At 35.2% G+C, this 26141-nt stretch overlaps 2 long non-coding RNA genes across 7 annotated transcripts; one reads left to right on the plus strand and one right to left on the minus strand.

The window, feature by feature from the left end:
* The first annotated feature begins 9958 nt into the window (after positions 1 to 9958).
* LOC141381361 (uncharacterized) lies at positions 9959 to 11901 on the plus strand. Its single transcript, XR_012401365.1, has 2 exons — positions 9959 to 10119; positions 11292 to 11901. It is a non-coding gene; the product is annotated as an uncharacterized lncRNA (long non-coding RNA).
* A 2562-nt stretch (positions 11902 to 14463) lies between these two features.
* LOC141381362 (uncharacterized) lies at positions 14464 to 18440 on the minus strand. 6 transcript variants are annotated; one of them, XR_012401370.1, is made up of 8 exons: positions 18081 to 18440; positions 17656 to 17715; positions 16803 to 16954; positions 16334 to 16385; positions 15143 to 15438; positions 15011 to 15070; positions 14745 to 14919; positions 14464 to 14651 (listed from the first exon to the last, which is right to left on the minus strand). It is a non-coding gene; the product is annotated as an uncharacterized lncRNA (long non-coding RNA). The 6 variants fall into 6 exon arrangements; XR_012401367.1 differs by lacking the exon at positions 18081 to 18440 and having other exon boundaries at positions 15011 to 15067; positions 17656 to 17698; XR_012401368.1 differs by lacking the exons at positions 16334 to 16385; positions 18081 to 18440 and having other exon boundaries at positions 17656 to 17698.
* Positions 18441 to 26141: the final 7701 nt, after the last annotated feature.

Here is a 26141-nt window from a genome sequence, read left to right on the forward strand (position 1 = left end):
GATATATGTTAGTTAAACATACATGAAACAAATAAGAACACTATTTATGTAAGAATATCAATAAATCCAATGTGCTTTGAATCTGATTGAATCTCTTGTGTGGAGTGTGGCGTTGCATCATTCTGCCCCTGAATATTAAACCTTTCTCATAGAATTTTAATTATTTGGATATGGCTTTTTCTAAAGCTAGACACATTTATACTGTTTTCATATTATATTTTTTAACCAATTAAGTCTCATAGTATTCGATTGGATTTGAAGAGATTTAGATTGATTCTTAGAAATCGGATAACAAAGATTTTAAAATACGGACAAACTTATTAAAATCAAAAGATTACAAAAAGCTCATGATAAACTTTATTGTTAAATTGAGTCGGGTTCACTTAAAGGTTCACGAAATCTTTGAATACTTTTTTTGAGATTTCAACAGATTTGTGTGTGTTGAGCATCAGTTAAGATAATGTTAGCACCTGTCAGCTTTAATTGTGGGGACAAAAATGGGATAATTTTCAGCTTTTGCCAGCTAATTTCAGCTTCCGCTATTAAAATGATTTTTGGGGCGGGTTCAAAATCGGTGCCATAGAGCAAAACTCCAAGTGCACAGATGCACGTCGATTTCTCGTCATTAATCATAGCTGAGTTTTCTTATTCTACGAGAAGAGTTTGCTTTCTAATTATTCATGACTGCACGGGCTTTCTGAGGGCAAGGCAGACCTGCCAGTGCTAAGCTGTGAGACACGGACTTACAACACACAGTATTTAGCTGTTCATTAAAAGTCGAATGTGTTTGTTTCCATGATCCACAGGGTTTGTTGCATGTTTTTCCCTGCAATCCTGTCAGGGCTGATACAGCAAAGCTGTTTACGTGCGGCGAGCATTTTTGTTGGGAGAGCAGTACAAGAATTGGAGAATGGCGGACTTTGTCTTTTATCAGGAGTTCGTTTACATTTAGACACATCACCGTGCTGCTGTGTTCACCTAAATCCTCCAGATTATGAAGAAGATTTCTATTCTCTCAGTGTGAAGTATTTTCTAAGTGTAAAGCAGTTATTTTTCTCTTCACAAAATGTATGTAGTGTTTGCAGCAAACATGCCAGCGTGTGTTAAAAATACTGTGTAAAATGAGTATGCCTGCACAGGAGCAACACTAGGAGAAGGCTAAGTGACTGATTGAGTAGAATAACTGAATATGTAAAGCACTGGTTATATATGTTAAATACTTGTATAAAGGTATATGTGTCAGAAGTTGGAATGAGTAACATATTATCAAGTTATTATCCTATTATAACAATGTATGTAAACACTTAGTTCCTTTGCATAAGTTGCATCTATACTTTGCTGACACAGAACTGTAACATCTCTGTTGACATGAGCTAGTGGGCTGAGAGCCAGGAATAGCAGGACCCCTTAGACTAGAAAACCTATTCAAAAATGGTCAAGAGTTAAAAAGAGACACAAAGGGGTGTGTCATAATTACCTTTATAAAGATTATGGAGAACACAGATACTTTAGAAGGAGCAGGAGGAGAATGCTATGGGGTCTGCTCTGCTCTTTCTCGGCTTTATTATTAAGAATAAAGTCTATTTTCTGATATTCAAAACCTCCAGTCTGATCATTTTCAATTAATAAGAAGTTGAATTTACGACAATTACCAGCAGGGCTAATGGTTGAAATAGACAGGGCAAGAGACCTGCTTCACTGAGTCTGCATTCAGACCTATTATTCAGACCCGGGGATTGAGGGAAAAGTCCTCATTTATAGTTTATATGAACACAGTTATCTTTATAATAATAAAATAAATTGTGGTTATCTGTGTGTATCAGGGTATTAAAATACTGTTAATGTATTTGCATTTTAACTTTGTAAACTATAAAATCATGCATCTCCTCACTGTTTGTTTGTTTCCCATTTTGATGCATCTTTTGAAAAAATTCTGTGGTAGACCTGAAACGAAAGTGGGGGGTGTCATGAGCCTTTAAATTAAGTTGAATAAAATTAACTTCACATGTAATTTTAACTTACTATCAATTAAACTAACTGAAAAATTATATAATATATATATATATATATATATATATATATATATATATATATATATATATATATATATATATATATATATATATATTAATTATAAATTACATTTTTATAAATTATATGATAAATATAATAAATTATATTTATTTATTTATTTTTACATTGTAGTATTGTAGTATTCTATTCTGGACATAGTGAAATCTTATGACAGAACAGATGAGATATGAGATAATAAGGAAAAGATGGAGGCTCTTACTTTAACACTCCAGTACTGATTGAGTCGCTATAACACACACACACACATACACACACACTAATTAAAGGTTAAGCCGATTCCACCACAGTCTGATAGCACTGAGAGGCAGAGGATGTACCATTTAAAAAAACCCAGTAATTAATGCTGCTCACTCTGCAATCATACGAGAAAAGGGGTTGAAAGGCGCAAAAGACTAAATATACGCTCAAATAAGAACCTCGGTAGATCACTTTTTTTCTTATTCTCCTCTTCAATACTGCCGTATTTCATCAATGACACTCTCATTTTACAAACAGACCAAAACTCATCCACACCTCACTTCCATTCAGCCATAAAAACTATGATTATTTCTGTAAAGGAGAAAGTAAAAAAAAAAAGTTTAATTAAATTTACAGCTAAAGAAGGAAGAAGTAGCTGCTTTGGTGATATCCAATGTTGGTACTGTAAAGTAAAAAGGTTTGTGTAGCTGTTAAAGTAGTTTACAGGAGGTCAGTAATCCCCTCCGCATGCTGCAAGCGGTAAAACACATAACCTCGGCTCATGCTCTACCAAACACGGTATTGGTGCAGAGCTTAAGCTGCCAGCTACCGAGAAAAAGCTCCAGAGTTTTCTATTTTTTTTCCCCGTCCAGGCGGGTTTTTTCTCCTGCTCTTCAGTCGTGCTGTTGGACGCCTGTATTTCGGGGATTAGTAGCTTAATCGACCTTGTAATGGGGAGATCAGAGCAGCGTGGAGCCATGGAGAGGAGTTCTCACACACATACACACACTCTCGTGCAAACATACACACACAATCCACCCCTACCATACTTGATCTCTGTGATACTTTTTATAAGTTACTTTGAACTTAAAATGCATAAACATTTCAGATACTGTTTCGGTCTCAATTGGGGGATGAAGATAAGGTCACTTAATGCCATTAATTGGCTCTTTCACACATACAGTACAGCCTTTTATGTAAGTAAATATCATTTATAAGCATTATCCCTATATAGAATAGAAGATGTTTGAATTGTCTGCAATAAGTTTGTCAGTCCACTGGCATAAAGTTTATTATTTTATATATATATATATATATATATATATATATATATATATATATATATATATATATATATATATATATATATATATATATATATATATATGTATATATATATATATATATATATATATATATATATATATATATATATATATATATATATAATTATTTATTTACTTTTTTTAATGCTGTGTGTAACTAAAAATGTGTGATAAAATGTCAAGCCTTGTGACAAAGAATCATTAAGTTATGTTTGGAATCAAAAATATAAATACAGTTGAAGTCAGAATAATAAGCCCCACTGTTTATTTTTACCCAATTTTTGTTTAACAGAGAGCAGACTTTTTCAACACATTTCTAAACATAATAGTTTTAATAACTCATTTCTAATAATTGATTTATTTTATCTTTGCCTTGATGACAGTCAATAATATTTTACTAAAACTTTTTCAAGACACTTCTACACAGCTTAAAGTGACATTTAAAGGCTTAACTAGGTTAATTAGGTTAACTAGGCAGGTTAGGGTAATTAGGCAAGTTTTTTTTATATTGCTGTAGTCAAATCAGACGCGGAACGCACAGATAAATCATCCTATTTGCGCATAAATAAACGCATGAACATTTGAGTTTACTCGCTTTATTTGCGTGTCAAAATCCGCTTCATCCGCGCATAAAATTCACTTCAGACGTGGATTCGCGTCATGGGCAGGGCTTCTGTCTGCCCGGTGACTGTAGCTTCGTTGCTAAATGGCTAACATGGATTTTATAGGGAATAACTGTGTTTATGTGCTTTATAAAAGCTAAAAAACAGGATTGATCCATTTGGAGCTGTGTCAGTCCACTATATCCTTTCAGAAGTGCACCCAGCTTTGTGAGCTCATAAACACCTCCAGAAAATTAACCTGGACAAAGGAAGAATTCAGTGGTGCTTCTGACTGAGCCGAGCCCAATTTGATAAACTATTGTCAGTATGTGCAGGAGGATTTTCTCCCGGGACACCAACAACAGGCACTACGTAATAATCACATCCCAACAAGAGCAAGCTCTTGATTGGTTAACATTGCGTGAATGTCTGCAAAAGTTTAGATTTTCGAACTCATCCGATTAGTTTGAAACGCGCGTTAAGCGTGTCAAACTAGCAAAGCGCTCAATTTATGCGTATCGCGCTGCAGGATGTATGTTCGCATGTTTGGATTGACTAAACATGTAAATCACTCGCGCTTGATGCTCCTTCCGCGTCTGGTGTGAACACAGCATAACAATGGTTTGTTCTGTAGACTATCGAAAAAATATATAGCTTAAAGAGACTAATAATTTTGTTCTTAAAATGGTGTTTAAAAACTAAAACACTTCTTTTATACCAGCCAAAATAAAACAAATAGGACTTTCTCCCAAAGAAAAAAAATATTATCCGACATAGTTTATAAAGTTTTCCTCGCTCTGTTAAACATCATTTGGGAAATATGTTAAAAGAAAAAAAAGAAAAGAAAAAAAAGGGGGAGGGGGGGTTAATAATTCTGACTTCAAATGCATGTGATAGACTTCTAGTGTTGTGGATACAATTTCACATCATATCTTAATCAACCCAGGCTAATTTCTGAAACATACTACTATATACATCTATGGAAAGTGCAAAGTACATCCCAGGAGATAAATTTTTTTGCAGTTTTGCACTTTTTCAGATCTCAATTTTTTTGCCGAGTGCCATTCATGCCTGCTGCTCCAGCATAAATCCACCAGAGTCCGCTATTGACTGACTGGCTGACTGACTGACTGACTGACTGACTGACTGACTGACTGAATGATACCCAAACACCCTCTTCCCTAAACTCAACCGAAAGAGTTTTGAAAAGCAGCGACTGACCCGATCACTCTCTTACCTAAATTTAACGACTGTGAAGTGCTGGACTGGACAAAAGTCAAGCAAATACAAAGAGACTGAATGGGTGCAAGGTAGACAGAGTGTGCGCGCAAGGAAGACCGAATGGATGCAAGGTAGACTGAGCGCATGCAAGAGAGGCAGAGTGGCGCTTGAGAGAGAGGCCGAGTGCATGTGAAAGGGGGCGAGAGACTATTAACCTTACTATTATTAAATACTATTACTAATACTACAATGTGGCAGAGCAGTGGAGCAGTGGGGAGCAATGTCACCTCACAGTAAGAAGGTCACTGGTTCGAGCCTTGGCTGGGTCAGTTAGCATTTCTGTATGGAGTCTGCATGTTCTCCTGTGTTAGCGTGGGTTTCCTCCAGGTACTCCAGTTTCCCCCACAAGTCCAAAGAGATGTGGTACAGTTGAATTGGGTAAGCTAAATTGGTCATAGTGTATGTATGTAAATTAGTGTGTATGGGTGTTTTCCAGTGATGGGTTGCAGCTAGAAGGGCATTTGCTGCATAAAACATATGCTGGATATGCTGGATAAGTCAATGGATAAGAAAATGAATGAATAAATATTGCTACTATGTTTAGTAATTTGTTTATATTTAATGTAAAAATAACAGATGTTTTGTTAACGCAGTTGTAACACTTGTGAAGTTATAATTCACATTTTTTTTTAAATAAATTGAGCAATTTTGCTTACTTTAAAGGGGTGGTCCACAATGGTTTTTAAGGTTTGATTGTGTTTATGGAGTGCAAAACAATGTGTGTTTATGATTCATTTGTAAAAAAAATCACGTATTTGTTTACATATCTTACTTTCATTTCATACAGCTACTGAGCTAACATGGAAACAACCATCATATTACGTGGTTCCTCATATAAGGCCTGCCCTCAAAGGGCTCTGATTAGTCAGCAAACCTAATGTGTTGTGATTGGCTGATTGGCTTTATGTCACCAGGAAACGTCATGCCTCTCTTGCGTGCTGTCTGTCAGACTGTTATGGCTAGCCAGGATAGCATTAAATACCCCTTGTCGTACTATAGGGTGGGCTATTTATATGGATACACCCTAATAAAATGGGAATGGTTGGGGATATTAATGCATTGTTTGTGGCACATTAGTGAGGGTCAAACTTTTCAAGATGGCTGGTGACCATGTTTTTTTTTTTTTTTTTCAATAGGAAGATTGTCACTTGACACATCAAACTTATTGAGAATTTCACACAAAAAGCAATGCTGTGCTTGGTTTTAATGTTCTTTCATGAGTTATTTACAAGTTTCTGACCACTTATAAAATGTGTTCAATGTGCTGCCCATTGTGTTGGATTGTCAATGCAACCCTCTTCTCCCACTCTTCACACACTAATAGCAACACCACAGGAGAAATGCCAGCACAGGCTTCCAGTATCCGTAGTCCCAGGTGCTCCACATCTTGTATCCTCACACCATAGACATATGCCTTCAGCAATTGCTTACTGCTGTGAGCAGCAGAAGCAGTAATGCGGTCTGTGAACCGGTCCGTTGTGGTGAATACGGAGCTGAGCCGAAAGGCAAAGCTCTTCATTTACAGGTTAATCTACATTTCTACTCTTACCTATGGCCATGAGCTTTGGGTCATGACCCAAAGGACAAGATCTTGGAAACAAGCGGCTGAAATAGGTTTCCTTCGTAGGGTGGCAGGCCACACCATTATAGACAGGGTGAGGAGCTCTGTTTTGGATGCCTTTAGGATGCCTACCTAGGGAGGTGTTTCAGGCATGTTCCATCGGCAGGAGGCCTCGGGGAAGACCAAGGACACGCTGGAGGGACTATGTCTCTCGGCTGGCCTAGAAAATTCCTCGGGATCCCCATGGAGGAGCTGGAAGATGTGTCTGGGGGCAGGGAAGTCTGGGGATCTCTCCTTAGACTGCTGCCCCCGTGACCCAGCCCCAGATAGGCAGATGAAAATAATGATGATGATTATGATGACTTATATTTAAAAAAAATGCTTTTATACTCAAACAATCTATTAAACATTAAGCAGATATGTTGAGCACCATTAAATATGGCCACTGTTATATTTTAATATAATATAATTCATTAGGCCTCTAATATAACAAACTGATATATTATTTTTGACATTTGATAATACTATAAAGGGACTTTATTTAATAGTTGGATGATTAAAAACATAACACATTTTTAAAAACTTATAAAACCAATTACAACAGGAGAGGAAATTCTCTGAACTCGCTGATGTGCTGACAGCTCTAGTCATTGTTATTGCAAAGCTTTTGCAGTAGGCTACTGCAGTCCAATAAAATAAGGAAACTTAGAATTAGGTGTCCCCTAAACATCTTGAAAAATCAATGCCAATGTACATGGCAAGCTCCTGGGCAAACTGATAAAAGCAGAAAAGCTATCCACACGAAGGTAAGCAGTCAGCTGGTGGCACAAAAAGAAACAAGCCGTCGTAGATGTCACAACGCAACATACATTCATTTTAAAGACAAAATGCAGCCATACATAATCTGGCTACATAATTAGCGCTCTACAGAAATGTGTACGGGCCTACATTTTTCAGCATTGGCTTATTCTGATAATGTAGTCCTATATTGTTCTGGAGAGCGCAAGTTATGTAGCCAGAGGTACGAATGGCTGCATTTCATTTTTATACAAACGCTACAGGGCGGTATGGCACCATTCCTTTTCGCGCTTACCAGCTGACTACTTACCTCCAAATGGATAGCTTTCTCGCTGAACCAGTTTTTTCCTGTTAGCTCGCCATGTACGTCCGCGGACTTGAGACACAGGGAGGAGTTGATCAGGAGGAAAGGTTTTTGAGTCCAGTGAAGAACCAACACATTCTCACTCCCAACTCGTCACATACTGACGCTTGGTCAGGAACCCTCGGCGTCAGTTATTGACGCACAGGGTACCCCTTTAGCGTCATATTTAGACGTGCAGGGATTCCCTATAGAATCTGTGCCTGAGCCTGAGGCGTCATAGGGAGACGCTGGAGGCTCGTATAATTACCAATAGATGTCAACGCAATTTTTAAAACCTGATTTACGCCTATTATCTTAGTTTTCTTATTTTAAAAATATGTAATTTTTATTTTGTTTATGAAAAGCGTCTGTAAACGGGGTCGAAACTACTGTATGAATAAACTTCGGCCCACGTGACATCCCTTCACGGTGAGTTTAACGCCGCTCTGCTATTGGTCAAACTGCATCAGCGGTGAGTTCTCAGATGAGTTCAACTGTCAACATTAAATATTACGTTAATGCTGCATAATATATTTTTATTGGAGATTAGTTGGTGTTTATAAATATGTTATCATTTACTTTATATTTAATGAGTGAAAATATATTCGGTTGTCCAGTTTAGGGTAACTATGCCTAATAAAACTTTGATTCATTCATATAATTTATTATTTACTTTATTATTTTACTTTAAAAAAATATTAAATTTCAAGTACTAAGTTTAAAAATGTTTTCAGCTGATATTTTTCATTTTAAATTATTTATTAAAGTTGGGGTCATTGTATGTGGCGATCTATTTTTTACAGTCTATGCTCGCTATCCCAAGGTTCATTGCGATCCCAAGGTTCACTGCGGTTTTCCAAAAGGTAAGTAAAAAGTAAACAAATAAACACGATTTGTTGATGAAGCATGTACTGTAAACTAGCGACGTTATCTAATTACATCAAGTTCATTTATTAAAAACATATTTTTCTCACATATAACGTTGGTCATGCATTAGAACAATATACATTTTAAGATAAGGAACAGTGTAACCAGATTGTTGTTTTCCACAATAGAATTCGTGCAAAATCTATATATAATATGCAATATGCAACTCTAATAATACAAATGTATTCGTAATTGTTTCAATATTAAAGAACATCAAGTGTTTCCAAAGGTTTATTGTAAAAACAATTATTTTCCATGCCTTAAAACACACACACACACACACACACACACACACACACACACACACACACACAYATATATATATATATATATATATATATATATATATATATATATATATAGCATAACAAAAGCTCAAGTATAACTTAAGCTGATGTATGTCACACAATGAATATCTTACACTATTACCAGTACAATTTGGCCTTTACCAATTTATTTAATAAAATAAAGAATCTATCATCTCTAAATTGTGGTAAAGAGGCACAACAAGCCGTCTTCTTTTCAAATATTATGTCAGTCAGGATGGTAATGGTAAAACTCAAGGATTACCTTGCACCTTCTCAGAAATGTACCATTGATCAAATGTATTACAAGTGGCTGGATTGTTTTTAACACAAGCAACATTTTTTTAAATCATCTTAAACAGATTAAGGCTCATTTTGGACTACACTTACATTACTTTACAAATGCTTAATGCAGTACTGATGTATCTAGTAGTTTGTGGGTTTAACAAATGTCACATCTGTTTTTATTCATTTCAGATGCAGAAACTTTTGACATATGAATTCATCTTGACTAAGGGTAATGTTTTTGTTCAGAATTAATCATTATTTAAAATCATTGTATTTTCTTTGTTATTATGTACAAATTTTAAAAGAATATACTTTCTTTTAATAAAGAACTCTTCACAGCACTGCAGCTAAACAGTCACAACCTCACAGAGCTGCACAACTGCCCCACTCAGATCAGTGTTGAAGCTGGAACCTCATCTTGTGTACAGCAAAGGCAGAGCTGAAAATTCACTGTTTGTCTTGTATTGTGTGGCAAGTCATAGTTTTATTAATTTTTTTATTTTATTGCAACACTAAGTAGTCCATTCTGTGGCCAATATGATATAAAGGGCCTAAAATGGGACTGACGTGATCATTGTTTTGATTTCTAGATAAGTACTCATGGGGCTACACATGCAGCTGAAGTTAGCTTCATTGAGTAGGACATTTCTTTCAGTATACTCTTAAAGAGATTCACCCAAAAATGAAAATTCTGTCATTATTGACTCATCCTTCACTTGTTCCAAATATGTCTGACTTGCTTACTTTAGTTAAACACAAAAAAATTATATTTTAAAGAAAGATGAAAACCTGCAAACATTAACTTCCATAGTATTTGTTTTTTCCTACTATGTATGTCAATGTTTTCAGCTTTCCAGCTTTCTTCAAAAAACTTCCTTCATGTTCAACACAAAGTAACTTGGAAGTTTTTAAAAAAGGTTTACAACCACTTAAAGGAGAGTAAATAGTGAACTGTTCCTTTAACCCAATCTAGTTGACTTTACTAGAAAATTGTATAGAAACCCAGTGGCTTAAACCCCTTACATTTTATACAAGGTACAACTTAACAGCCATACTTGAATTAAAATATTACTGTAAGTTCAAGAAGATTGTAAAGGTTCTAGGTTAATTTAAAGTGGGCTGTTTAGTTTCACCTTGTGTAAAAACATAAAGGATTTAAGGCAACATGTTTCTATGCAGTTTTCTAATAAAGTCAACTAGTTTGGGTTAAGAGTGTAATGGGTTTCAGTAATAGCAGTGAATCATGCAGGCATAAAATAAATGTTTAGCCATGTAAAGCAATAAGCTTGTTATAATTTAGAAATATTTTAGGGTGAAGCACAGTATGCTGTTGTAGTTTTCATATAATTGATGAGTCAAACATGAGATGTGTGTTTTAAATTGCAAGACGTGAATTAACAATATGTTCATCAAGATTCAAATCTTGCATCTTATATTTTTTAAGGTTTTGGCCCAATAATACCCATATTCTGCTATTTAAAAAATCATGCTGGAATTTGTGTCAGCATTCCCTTCAATGAAAACTACAACAGTGGACATCAGTGGTGATAAAAATGTATGTGAAGGATAAGGGTGTTCATAATGAGAAGTGCAGTCACTATCCTGATCTCTGAGTTTGTAGAACTGACAGATCTGCTTGAAATACATGGAAACATGCTGGAAATGTTTAACCTATTATACAGTTAATTCAAGAGTGCCAGGTTTAATGACACTTTACATATATAAATAAATATCACTGAACTTTCTAAATGAAACCTAACGCTCATTCTTTGTTCAGTAATGATATTGTGCACTTCTAATACTTTACAGTGGCAAAACCTGGAATAACACATGGGAGCCCTCCAGGAATTCCTGACACTTTACGCCCAAGTCTCCTCATGCTAACCGGATTGCAATATGACAGTCTAGTCAGCATAAACACCTGGACTCACCAAGCACACTTTGGTTCTCAGTGTTTTGTAAAAATTGTTTTTGCTATTCTTCAGTAAATACTTGAATATGTTTTGAACTTATTCTACTTTTGATGTTTAAGTTCAGAAAGTTGTTTTTATAAACATAATTTGCATTTGTCATGAACTTGACTTCTTGTTGTTGTGAAAGCTGTTTATTATGATGGCATTTCCAAAGGCATCATTTGAAAAGATTTTTTGCAGTGCAGTTTTACTTGAGCTTGACATACCAGATGTATGACATGAATAAATATCACAAAATAAATATAATAATAATAATACAAAATATACATTTCCTTCAATTATAATTGTTTTAATCATTTATATATGTATGGTAATATATTATTGCATTAAAAACTTATAAAATATATATTTTTGGTTAAAATATATATTTTTGCATTTTTGTGTGATTTTTATTATTTATTTTTATTTGTGGCATTATAAATAAATTATAAATGTTTCATTAAAAATGTATTGTGTTTATTTGCATTCTCGTTTACAATGAACTACTATTTATACTATTTAATGGGCACTATATTTGTCATTTAAGTTTGACATATATTTATATTTGTATACCTACATGATGCAGGGTTTAGTTACAGCAAATGCTTGAAATGTTTTCAAACATGAAGCTTTTTTATTATTTTATTATTCGTTTCAAATTAAGTATACTGCCTATGATCTGGTTTTACTATGATCATTTTGCACATCAGGTTACCCCCACAAAGTAATCTCACGGTAAATATACATTTGTATTTTTAATAAGACAATAAATAACATGTAATATTAATACACATTTTGATATTTAAGTTATATTATAAGGTTATAATCAACCTTCAGCCGGAAGATTACCAAATAGAGACAAAGTGTGACGTAGATTGCGACGTTGTGATTGGACTATAACTTCAAAGCCAAATTAAAAGATCCTTCGTGTTGCTAACTATGTTTTGCTAACTTTGCCACTTTACTAACAGTGTCCTTTATCAATGAGTTATCGCTGTGTTTTAAATAGTTAACGATTAACCAAGATCGTAACCCTAAACTTAACCCTAACTACACCTTTCAAGGAACTACAATTTGTAGCGCCATGTCTTTCCCCTCCCATCTATACAGCGACAAAGGATTGTGGGTAATGTAGTTTAAAGCCTTTTTGTAATAAAATGGAACAGATACAAATTTTAATGAACTAAAGACTATCTGAATAAGGTCATTGTGCATATATTTATGACATATATGAAAGCCAGGCATAAATTTGTTATTCTACAATGAGTATTTTTTAAACAGCTTTTATTGACTTGATCAGTATATATCAGACTATTATATCCAACATTATTTATTGAACATAGCATAGGTAATAGTCTTGCTGATATTCTCTCACTCATTTCTCGTTTGAAATGTGAATACTTTTTCCTTTTCTACGGGGCTCTACTCATCCCCTTTGAGTAAAAGGGCAGTTAACCTATGTAGATGTATTATCTTCAACATGGACAAGAAATTGTATTGTCACATGTACAGTTGTGGTAAAAAAATAAAAAAAAAAAGCTGTAAAAATAAGCTTAACATTAGTATCCTCTTTAATTACAAGTTATTAGCAATAGTGATCTATGTTCATCACAAATATTATGAGTTCAGAATAATATGTGTGGATGTAATTCTGTAAGTGTGTTTCATTAATGGTCATCATGTGATGTTTAATTGTTTTCACTTTATTTGAAATATGGATAAAAGCTCTTAAAATATGTAAATGTTTCTAAATATAACCTTTTTAAAGACATGTATTTGTTTAAAAACCACTCTTTATCTGATTATTTTTACTTTCTAAATCTTCAACTGTTTGTGTAACAGTATGATTTGATGACAATGGATGAACTTGTGTTTAATAATGATTCCACATAATGTCTTTGTCCTGCATGTGGGTTAATTTGTTAATTATTTTCTTTATGATCAAATGGTTGTAAGATTTGCTGCATTGTAAGAATCATGAAAATATTGAGAAATGAGGTAACAATGACAAAAAGATATCCTTTCAAATGCTGCGAATAGTTCAATCCTCCAAATGATTAAAAATACATAGCCATTAACCAACAAAATAAAAATGCAAACATTTAAATTATCTAAACTAGAAGTAAAATAGATCTGTGCTGTATCTATAAGTTACTGTGTAGTTCTATGTCTACCAAAAATACATATTTCAATACATATTTTATTTTCATTCATTCATTTTCTTTTTGGCTTAGTACCTTTATTAACCAGGGGTCGCCACAGTGCTATGAACCGCCAACTTTTCCAGCATGTTTTTATGCAGCAGATGCTCTTCCAGCCGCAATCCATCTCTTGGAAAATATTTTATTTTTTATCTTGCATTCAATAAAACATTATACAACGTTAATTTTTATTTTCAGAATAACAACAGTGGCACTGTTGTCTCACAAGTGCAGCAGTTTTTTGTTAGACATCCTAACAAATGAATACAAATGTTTCAAAGTAAGGACAAAAATAAAAGGAGATTAATTTTATTTTTTATTTTTTTTAAAAATCCATGAGGACCAAATAGATCCATCAGATCTTTGATGTAAATCATAGGTTAATTTTTCCAGAGGTAGAAGTCTGGTTGCCTGACTCAGCCACATATTGACTGGAGGTATCTGAGCAGTTGACCATAATAATGTACATTTTTTGCCCAAGTATATGCAAAAATTAAATTTATCATAAAAATGTATCATAAAATTAATATTTTAAAAGCTCTTAATGTCACTTAATGTAATAATTTCATTTTAATATAGAGTTCCTTAAATCGTTATATGTTGTAAGCAGTTAGGCATACAATAATGCTCTTAATTTACAACACTGATTGATTTAAGAGGAATGCTTACATACTGTACATATCTATGTATTTAAAAAAAAAAGACAATTTGGTTATAGATGATGACAATTTTATTTAATTTTTTACAGATTTTATTACATGCTTTAGATTCAGGGTTAAGGTCATCCTCTTCTGGATTACAGTAAAAGAAAATCCACAGTCAATGTCATACTCATCAGCTGGAGCTTTATTTAAAAAAAATCTATGTTCTCTGCTCCAGCCAAAACTTGCAGGTACCTTGCAGGTCTCTAGATTGCACCATCGTATTGTTGTTTATTTCTCAGTTATTTTGTTGCTTTTTGAGAATGATGATCCATAGACCTTTTAACCCCTCTTCGTTAAGGCCACATGTCGAATCTTAAAAGAACACAACAACATAAAAATATATTAATATTCTTTGGACTGGGTAACCTTATGCTTATGTCTGTGCCAAAAAATACAAATACATACCAGTACATTTCAGTAGCAAACAAGCAGGAAAGTTATTTGAAAGAACCAGGATGAGTTGAAAGGTATTTATAGTGGTTGGCCATCTCTGTCACAAGAATCCACTGCTTCTCCTGAAGAATCCTGACTAGCAGGATGATGTTGAACACCCTCCTCTTTGTTGTTGGGTCAGCAGAGTCTGAAATATATTTATGAAAAGAAAGTTGTATAACAAGGATTATACGTCAACTTTTAAAGAATCAACACTGACAGAAGTCTAGTGTACATACCATGCAATATGACGAAGACATCCACATCACTTCTTCTTTTTGTTGTCTTTGCTTCTGCTACTGAAAAAAAATGACAGTAATAGTAACACAATTTTTCATGACTACATGTAATATTAATAAGAATTTCCTCACCCTCTGCCCACTCCTCTACATCACAGACCAAAGTCTTCCAATTGGTTTCCAGTCACTGCCAGTTTCATGGATTCTGTTTTGCAACTTGCTTTGCAGAGCTGTTGCGGTCTACAGTGATAAGCAATCAAAAAATCACAATACTATTTAAATAGGTTACTGAACAACTAAAACAAATTCAACTGGATATCGTTACCTTCTGATATTAACAGGTCAGCGAGATGGCCAAATTGTTGAATATCTGCTAATTCCAGCACATGACCATGAGAGTTACAGTGGCATGTCTGGTCACTGCAATCCTATAGAAGAAATACTGCACTGTTCAACCTCCTTCCCAAAAGTAAAACCAGGCATATCCTGGTATGCCTCACTCCATTTCACCTGGTTAACATATACAAACAAACAAACAAACAAACAAACAAATAAATAAGTAAACCAATAAGTTTTGGCATTTACTTGTAGATCAGTTTAAGACAATTACATAGTTCATCTATCTCAGATATAAACTCATGTGATTAGGCATGAAACACACTAAAATCATGGGCTTAAAGATGGTGCTGAAACTTTGGACAGCTTTTTGCAACTCTTTTGGAGGTAGTGTCATTAGTTGATGTAGTCCACAAATCTTCCTGTCAATTCTTAATCCTTAGCTGTAAATAAACCTTCAAAAATGCCAGTGTTTGAAAAAGGAATGAAACAGTACAGAACAAGTGCATAACAGTTTATATCTTCTAATCTAATTTTCTTAGGTGAACATCACAGAGCTGTTTTCTTGTTAATTTAGTTTCAACACATACAGTTTAAAGTACCTTGTGCATTCATGAAATGGTTATGCTTATGGTTCATATCTACTTAAATTGGCAGTATATCTAGTGTGGAAGCAGAACAGATGAAGGGCTCTTCCTTGCAAATACTATCCACCTTGTATTGCACAGACTCCCACTCAAGAATATCTCAGAAAAATGTCTGCTGAGATCTTAGCAGTCCATTAAAAATAATTATACCAACATCTTTTCCACCAATGGAAAGAATATAAAAATACTTTAGGATATATTAATACTTGCATGACCAAATCTGAGATAAAAAGGCCATCAGTATGCCTTAGTTTAAATAAAAACAAATTTTTACTCTAGCCCACTGTCACCTAGGTCTACAGATACAGGGACTAATGGAAACAATGAAGTACACACTGACAGTCACTGGAGCAAGGCCCTCTCACAGTTGGGAAGATTGGAGTTCCTATGAGCTGTACCAGATAAAAACAACAAAAAAATTTACATTTATAACATTTCTAACTTATCCTAAGACTAGTAGACAAGCAGCATAAGCAGTTCTAATTTCCTAAACCCCAATGTGGGCAGTTGATGGCCTATAAGGTGTCATAAAATCAGACAAAACAAAATACTTTCTGAAAAAGAAAAAAAATGGTTGGTCACTATCAACACCCAGAACAATTAGTTTTAAACAGTTAGGCCACAATATTTTGTGAGCTTATGCTGTAGTTTTTCAATGTTTGTCATAAACAATAGTAATAGTAAAACTAATGCGTTTCTTTCTGTTATTACAATAGTAGTGAAAGAATAAATGCATTTTATCTCAAACAATCACATATGCCTAAACAATGTAGATATTTAATATACATGGAATGAAAAACTTCACTAACCCTTGACTGATTCCAGAGTGGTCTTGGCCTTCCTTACATGGTGGTGCTTCCTGCAGATCACCAAGTTGTCATCAAAACTTGAGCTTATAATTGAGATCTTGATGATAAATCTGAGTATTGAGGAATCACTCATGGTGATAGGCAGAAACAGGCTGAAAGACACAAGAATTAATCAAACAAATATAAATGTGTTAACAGAGATAGAGAGAGAGACAAGTGCAATTTAACATATAAACATGGGTAAAGTGATTTTACTTTTTGCTTATTAGAAAACAAAATTGGATTTTTAAAGAAATCTAAAGAACCTGAAAAGAGCAAAGAAAAAATATTCATATCTGAACAGTGAACACCTTATAATGTACACCTGTATATATATATATATATATATATATATATATATATATATATATATATATGTGTGTGTGTGTGTGTGTGTGTGGTAGATTAAGCTATTTTTTTGTTTAGTTTTGTGTTGTACAATGAATAAAATGTGCTCAGACGGGCAAAATTTCTGCCTTTTTCCTTTAAAGGCATGGAAAATAATTGTTTTTACAATAAACCTTTGGAAACACTTGATGTTCTTTAATATTAAAACAATTACGAATACATTTGAATTATTAGAGTTGCATATTGCATATTATATATAGATTTTGCACGAATTCTATTGTGGAAAACAACAATCTGGTTACACTGTTCCTTATCTTAAAATGTATATTGTTCTAATGCATGACCAACGTTATATGTAAGAAAAATATGTTTTTAATAAATGAACTTGATGTAATTAGATAACGTCGCTAGTTTACAGTACATGCTTTATCAACAAATCGTGTTTATTTGTTTACTTTTTACTTACCTTGTGGAAAACCGCAGTGAACCTTGGGATCGCAATGAACCTTGGGATAGCGAGCATAGACTGTAAAAAATAGATCGCCACATACAATGACCCCAACTTTAATAAATAATTTAAAATGAAAAATATCAGCCGAAAACATTTTTAAACTTAGTACTTGAAATTTAATATTTTTTTAAAGTAAAAAAATAATAAATAATATGAATGAATCAAAGTTTTATTAGGCATAGTTACGCTAAACTGGACAACCGAATATATTTTCACTCATTAAATATAAAGTAAATGATAACATATTTATAAACACCAACTAATCTCCAATAAAAATATATTATGCAGCATTAACGTAATATTTAATGTTGACAGTTGAACTCATCTGAGAACTCACCGCTGATGCAGTTTGACCAATAGCAGAGCGGCGTTAAACTCACCGTGAAGGGATGTCACGTGGGCCGAAGTTTATTCATACAGTAGTTTCGACCCCGTTTACAGACGCTTTTCATGAACAAAATAAAAATTACATATTTTTAAAATAAGAAAACTGTGATAATAGGCGTAAATCAGGTTTTAAAAAGTTTGTTGACATCTATTGGTAATTATACGAGCCTCCAGCGTCTCCCTATGACGCCTCAGGCTCAGGCACAGATTCTATAGGGAATCCCTGCACGTCTAAATATGACGCTAAAGGGGTACCCTGTGCGTCAATAACTGACGCCGAGGGTTCCTGACCAAGCGTCAGTATGTGACGAGTTGGGAGTGAGAACGTGTTGGAAGAACGGTTCCAGAAAGCAGGTAAGACAAAAACAGAATCTAAAAACTAAAATAAACAAGTAAATAACAGGGTGAGAATGTGGTAAAATCTGGAAAAGTGGTAAAAATCAGACAAGGGCTTTTCTTTTACTGGATTGCTTTTGAAAATTGTTGGTGGCGTTTAGGGAAGTAGGTGGGCGGGTCGATTGATAAAATTGGTTAGGTTTAAGAAAGGAGGAGGGCTGGTCAATCAATTGGTCAGTCAGTCAGTCAGTCAGTCAAATAGTCAGTCAACAGCGGCATCTGGTGGGTTTATGCGAGAACAGCAGGCGCGAATGAAAATCGAGAGAGAAATTTGTAATCTCAAAAAGCGTACACAGCAGCCTATTCACAAAAACAAAAACTGCAAAAAAATTAACTTTCTGGGATGTATTTTATGGTCTTCAGAAATGTATATAGAGGTACGTTTTCAGAATGAGACTGGGTTGAAATTTTTACAATGAAGCTGTGTTGATTTAATAATGCTTGAAAATTAGGCTTAAAGTTGGCATGAAATCGAAATATATTCTTCCTATATTTATTTGTATTGGTATAAATGGTTTATCTTTGCACTTCATTATGTTCCATTAATGTATTTTGTCTACACAATCTTTAATTAGTTACGATAAGCTTCCCTTCCCCCATGAACATGCCATATCCTGAGCTGCTGCTGCGCTGATGGTCATGGGGAGTGAAGAACATGAGTCCGATTCCAGCGACACTCCAGGGACAGACGAGTCTTCGCTGAGGCCACCTTCCAGCCTCCACCGCAGTGACTGAAGCTCTACACAAGACTTTTGGCCAGCGGAGAAATTAAAATGGTCGTGCCGAACTGAGTCTGGTTCTCTCAAGGTTTTTTTTCTTCACTCCTATCAGGTGAAGTTTTTTTCCCCCCTATCCGCTGTCGCCACTGGTTCGCATGGTTCAGGATTGGTTGAACTACGCATCAATGAATTCAATGTTTGAACTCTCAGTAATGATTTTAAATCACACTGAACTGACGTAATCTGAACTGAACTTAAACACTAAAAACTGACTATACTGTTCCAGTTACTATGACCATTTATGTGAAGCTGCTTTGACACAATCTACATTTTGAAAGCGCTATACAAATAAAGCTGAATTGAATTGAATTGAATAAAACAGCCCGATTGTCTTCACATCAGTGGTTGGAATGAATATGACACAATTCCATCTGTAAAATTCAGCTCCTTGTTTTCGCCATCATCAGGCATCTGAAAACATTCTGCACAAGAGGGTGCTGATGGTGATTTCGGTGGACAGTAATCCTCCACAACCGAGTGCAAATTGGCATTCGAATCTTCAACCATTTTGTTACCAATGCTCATCTTCCAACGATCCAATCGATTTGCAAAGGACAAAATCACATTTTTTTCTCATTTCAATTGGATGTGCATCATGATAGGGGGAAAATAACTTCACTTTCTTGCCAACTTTAATATGAAGCACTGTGCTTCTCCACAATGCAGTCTAGCTTTAAATTGCATGAGTCCTTTGTGTTTCAATGGATTCTGGCAAGCTATTAGTGTTTTATTATTTATAAGCTGGAAAAAAATAGTTTTGAGATTGATCCCAATGATAATGATTATTGTTAGAGCTGTGGTATACACTCTGCTGTTGTTTTACATTGGGAACTCTTTTTTATTATTATTTATTAAAATAATGGTTTATCATTATAGTTATTGTGCTCAGTGTGATAGACTCTTCATGCTACATTCACACCAGATGCAGAAGAAGCATCAAACACGAGTGATTTACTTGTTAAGTCAATGCAATGGTGCAAATAGACACCCTGCAGCGTGTTATGCGTGAATGATGCTATACATGCGAATGGCGCAGCATGAATTGAGTATTTTGCTCACTTAAGTTTGAAAATCATAATTTTAACGGACATCCGCATCTTGTTTACGAATCAGGAGCTTGGTCTTGTTGGGGCGAGATTATGATGTTGCGCCTGTTGTTGATGCTTTATGGAAAATCCTTCTGCCTACACCGACAACAGTTCAATAACTAGGCTCGGCTAAGTCAGAAGCACAGCTGAAAGCTTCCATCATACAGGTTAAGTTTCTGGAGGAGTTTATGAGCTCACAGAGCTGGGTGCACCTCTGAAAGGATCTAGTCAACTCAGACATAGCTTCAACTGTATGGACGCTGTTTTGCAGCCTTCATAAAGCACATAAACACAGTTCTTGTCTCAATAAAATCCATATTAGCCATTTAGCAATGAAGCTAGAGTCACAGGGCAGACAGAAGCCCTGCCCATGATGCAAATCTGCATCCCTTCTGAAGTGATTTTGACACGCGAATAAAGTGGATTTGATGCGCAAATAAAGCAGATTTTGACGCACGAATGAAGCCAGTAACCTAAAATGTTCACGCTTCAGTTTAGGTACAAATAGAGTGATTTATCCGTGCATTCCGTGTCTGGTGTGACGCAGCATAAGAGTGTAATTTTTCTTAGACAATCTGACAGCAATAATGATCTGACACAGGTGCTCAGAAAGTGCAAGGCCCTTAAAAAGAATGAAAAAGTCTTAAATGCTATTTTGCGAGGTATTAAATTTTATATCATTTTTGAATATGCAATGCATGGTTGTATGCTAAAGTCTGCCTAAATATAATGTTTGAATATCCAGATGCTGTGTAGTTTATGAAATCAATAAAATCCTGCTAGTTTTCACTACACGCTGCTTTGTTTATTGCAGTAACCAAGGCAACACCATTATTTCTACAGTTCTATTGACCTTATTCTTCACGTACAAGCAGATGCAACCAATTGAATCTCTTTGGCTTGAGACTTCTGGTCTCATTCAACTCCACTCCTTTATTATTATTATTATTATTTTTAAAACAGCACATTACTCTGCATGATGTTGCAAACTGAAATTTTCTTATTGTATTATTCTCTTTTGTCTGTATAGTCGTCCACAAATTTGTTTGCAGAGCAAGTAGTTTGACCATGTTATGCTGTTTATTATTCCTAGTCAGTTGTCCCATAGGAAACTGAATCGGAAGTTGTAAAACAATAACAAAAACGAGCGAAGTTCCGCATTTTAGAATAAGGTCAATAGGCACCAACCTGCTGAATTAGCTAGAATGAATAGATTTAATCAATATTTAAATAATGTTTTAGTTTTGGATTATTTTCTTGCATTAATAAATATTAGTAAATATATTGTAAGTTTAAATCTCGCCAGTGTTTCTGGTTGAAACCGTAAGTGGTTATAAGGTGTTGAAATGTATGTTGTAAGAGTCTTAAAAAGTCTAAAAGGGCAACTAGTTTACCCCTTTTTTAAGATTTTATATTAATATTATAGTTCTTCTTAGTGCGCCAGTTTAGGTTCAGTTCAAAACACAATTCAGATTTTTTATTATAATGTGTTGAAAACGGGGGCATTTTGGGGGGATCTGCAAAGGTTGCTGTTTTAGGGGTGTGTTACTTACATGAAAATTAGTTTTGAAGGCCTCCGGCTTTGTGTATGGCGACAGGCAGACAGAGAAAAGCAACATGGGTGAGAGGACCAGTATTCAGGCATACACATACGACTCGGACACAGACCAAGCAGAGACTACTGTTGAGGAATCAATATTTCTACTGTGCCAGAATTTGTCAGAGTGGTAGTTACAAAATCATTTGTGTCTTTGTATAGTTTTAAAGTCATTATTTAATGGTGCATCATCCGTATAGGGATGCAATAATTAACTGGTTTTACTATTAACATTGCTTTAATTTGCCAGAGTTAATTAATTGTGAAGGCTTCTTAATACCGTGTTTCTGCACAGAACAAAACTGCGACAACTAAATAAAATTATGCCAACTGTGTGCTAGTCTAAAGTTCCGAGCTTGTACACCACAACTAATTACCCCGCACACTGGATTAACTTTGACTGAGGTTATAAATAAGGCATGTTTGTTATTTCCAATGGAGGGACGCTCACACGAGGCAACACGCTCGCACTTTCCAGCCGCACCTAGTTGAGATGACAGGGACCTTCTGTGACCACGGGAAATGCAAACAGCTGAAGTTTAAGGAAGACACAATGAAAAGCACAAAGGTTTGCAGCTCCACCTAAAGTTACAAACAATAGTGCCGGTGGGAGCGATCATGTGGTGAATGTTGATCAGCCAGCCGAGATCAATCGAGTGTTTTTGGAGAGAGTGCTGAAAGACTCGGTGGATCAGCTGTTTTTAATGGCTCGAATCTCAATACGTTGCATTCACTGCATGTTCAGTGCAAATGGCCGCTTAATGTAAAATTTCTGTTGCTCATTCGCAGGAAGAAGATGAAGGCTCTTGTGTTTAGCCCAATGACCCTTACATCCAAAATTTGAGCAAGGATGTTCCTTTAATCACATCGCTTTGACTCACACGTTGAAAATGGCGGACGTGAAACAACAAACTGAGGATGTGGTAATGTGTCTGTCAATCAATATTGGTGGGCGGGGGGACCGCACTCCTACGTCAAGTTGCGGTCAGTCTCAAAACCGCTCCAATTGGTCCACCGATTTTATGTTGTTAAATTGAAAAGAAAAAAAGGACTGGGTGTGTTTATATCACCCCCATATGACGATCTGTACACTATACCTACACATATATCCAAACTGCTTGAAAAGTAAAATGTATTGAATTTTACTCTCTGTTTCCTGTATGCAGTATACTCTGTATTTAGCAAGTTAAATGTCTAGATTGTCTTCAACTGATCCAAAACAAATTGTTTTCCTTAGAAAAGACATGAGTGACACCAGACTGTTGTGTAGTGTGAAAAGAACAGCAATTATATTACTCTCAAAGTTTATATAGCTGTAGTGTGTGGGAGGCATTTAGAGATGATAAAAAGGTTGCAAAATTCACTGTGGCAAAGTGTATGCAAAACCAAAGAGGACAGCATGTTTTAATGGGTCTTTTGCATGGATGTGAATGGAAGTAATACAGAATTACATTGCATAGCACAAAAGCAAAATGGTAATCAGGAGGTTTTGGACAGTTGAGCAGGATTGTTGATGGGAAAATAACTGTTATATACTGGTGACTAGGTCATCAAGACTTGATTGGATTGAACCCTAAAGGCCTGTGCGCATCAAACGATTTCAGCTCATGCTTATTGCCAACAATAAATGGCTTGTAAGTAAATAAAGGGTATTACAGTGAGCACAATGTGTAGGTATTTGTGTTGTTCATTAAGCGCCATCTAACTTCAGGAAGTGATCTTGTACGTTCACTCAACATGAATGCCACAAATCATCTAAAAAAAAAAATTGTTGGTGATAAGCATGAGCAAAAATCTTCCTGGTGTGCGAGAGCTTTAATACTGCTTAAGTTCCCAACAGGTTTTTAATCTCAAATAGCATGAATCCATTAATCCAACTATATAAGCAGATTTATAGTATAGCTATACCAGACCCACTGGTAAAACTGCATGAAACCAGCATGAATTAATTTGATCAAGTTGGTCTTTTCAGCAGGGTGATTCTTATTTTATTTATTTATTATTTTTTTTGTGGGCTGAGGCCTGATTAGGGGTCGCAGTAATACGTCTCTTACTGTTGGGGATTTAGCTAACGCCTTCCAGGGAGACATGGGGATGTATTGTACAGTCATCCTGTTCTCTCTGGGGTGTTAATCCTGTGTTATCTCATATCAGAGATGGTGTAGGGATCGGGTGCGTGAGGGGTGATAAGATGAACAAACACTGCGGCTCATTAGAGCGAAGACATTGTGTAATCACTGCTCTAATCTCCCATAATCCCAGCATCAACAACCAGCTACACTCTCACAGCAGGATTGCTCATCTACCTCCTATACCCTCTCACCCCAGACATAAAGGACGCTTTGGCATTAAATTAAAGCCTGAACCATGTGACGTCTAGTGACCTAGGAGTTCCGTAATGAGTGTCCTAGAGGGCCATTGCTCTGAAGTATTTAGCTCTAACCCGGAGGTTACCAAACATTTTTTTTACTGGCGAGTGTTCCACAGAATGTTACTGTAACCCCAGTTGTACATACTTGAACTCGCAAAACCAATTTTCATATTCCCTAGAAACTTCCAGAAACATGTATATTCTAAGCTAATTTCGAGAGGATCACGTGCTTATGATTGACCACAGCTGGTCCCACATTAGCAAAATGAAACAAAGCATGTTTCATCAATCAGATGATTCCTAACTCACTATAAATAACCAGTTTCTTACCTCAGTTATCTTTGTCCTAAACCAGGGGTGTCAAACTCAATTCCTGGACGGAAATTGAGCCTTGCACAGTTTAGTTCCAACCCTGCTCCAACACACTTACCTGTAGGTTTCAAACAAGCCTGAAGGACTCAATTAGTCTGATCAGGTGTGTTTAATTAGGTTTGGAACTAAACTGTGCAGAGCTGCGGCCCTTTTGGAACTGAGTTTGACACCTGTGTCCTAAACAATCCCCACTTCCACCCCTACTTCTGCTTTATTTTACCAGATTGAGTGGCATTGCGGTCCAGTGGTTAGCACTGTCGCTTCACAGCAAGAATGTCACTGGTTCAAGTCCTTGCCTGACCAGTCAATATTTCTGTAAGGAGTTTACATGTTGTCTTCGTGCTTGCGTAGGTTTCCCCCGGGTTCTCTAGTTTCCTCATACAGTCCAAAGACATGCGACATAGATGAATTGACCAAACCAACTGGCACAATAGATAAGCTCTTATCCAACAATATATATATATATATATATATATATATATATATATATATATATATATATATATATATATATATATATATATATATACATATACATATATATATATATATATATATATATATATATATATATATATATATATATATATATATATATACATATACATATATATATATAGCAATGTCTAATTTGCCATTAGTCATACATAAGCGGTGGAGATCTGGAGACCTACCTGAGTTCAAACTTCCCTCTCACCCTGCAAATAGGAGTGAGCCCCGGCTTAAGGATCAAGCACACTTTATAATCAATCATCAGCTAAGTGTGAACTCATGAAATTTTGGCAGGAGTAAAAGCTGATGTTATGTTTGACCAGACTAATTCATCATTGACAAAACCCGTCTCTGGGAAATGATAAGACCACACACACACACACACACACACACACACACACACACACACACACACACACACACACACATATATATATATATACACACACACACATACATTATGCAGCGGATGGCCTTCCAGTCGCAACCCGTCTCTGGGAAATGATAAGACCACACACACACACACACATACATATATATATATATATATATATATATATATATATATATATATATATATATATATATATATATATATATATATATATACATATATTAAAGCAATGCAAATGTTTGTGCATGCAATAATCTGGGGTCAAGTAACTCAATCATTGTTAGGTCTGTAATGTCTCTTTACAAACAAACTTTAAAAGTAATGGCTCAGATACTAAATAGATACTATAAGGTACTTTTTAATAATAATAAATTAAGCAGTGATGAGGTGAAGACTAGAGGGCAGTAAGTGGGAATTGTAGAACGCGCAGATGCAGAACAGCTGTGGGTCATCCTTTTCAGTAAAAGGTTCACATCTATGGAATGCCATGCCTATCGATTTAAAGTTACAAACAGAACTCCCTGTTGTTTTCTGTAAAGCTAAAAGAAGGGTTAAAACCTTTACA

The sequence above is a fragment of the Danio rerio genome, chromosome 3, assembly GCF_049306965.1.
Source record: "Danio rerio strain Tuebingen ecotype United States chromosome 3, GRCz12tu, whole genome shotgun sequence".
NCBI classification, from domain to species: domain Eukaryota; kingdom Metazoa; phylum Chordata; class Actinopteri; order Cypriniformes; family Danionidae; genus Danio; species Danio rerio.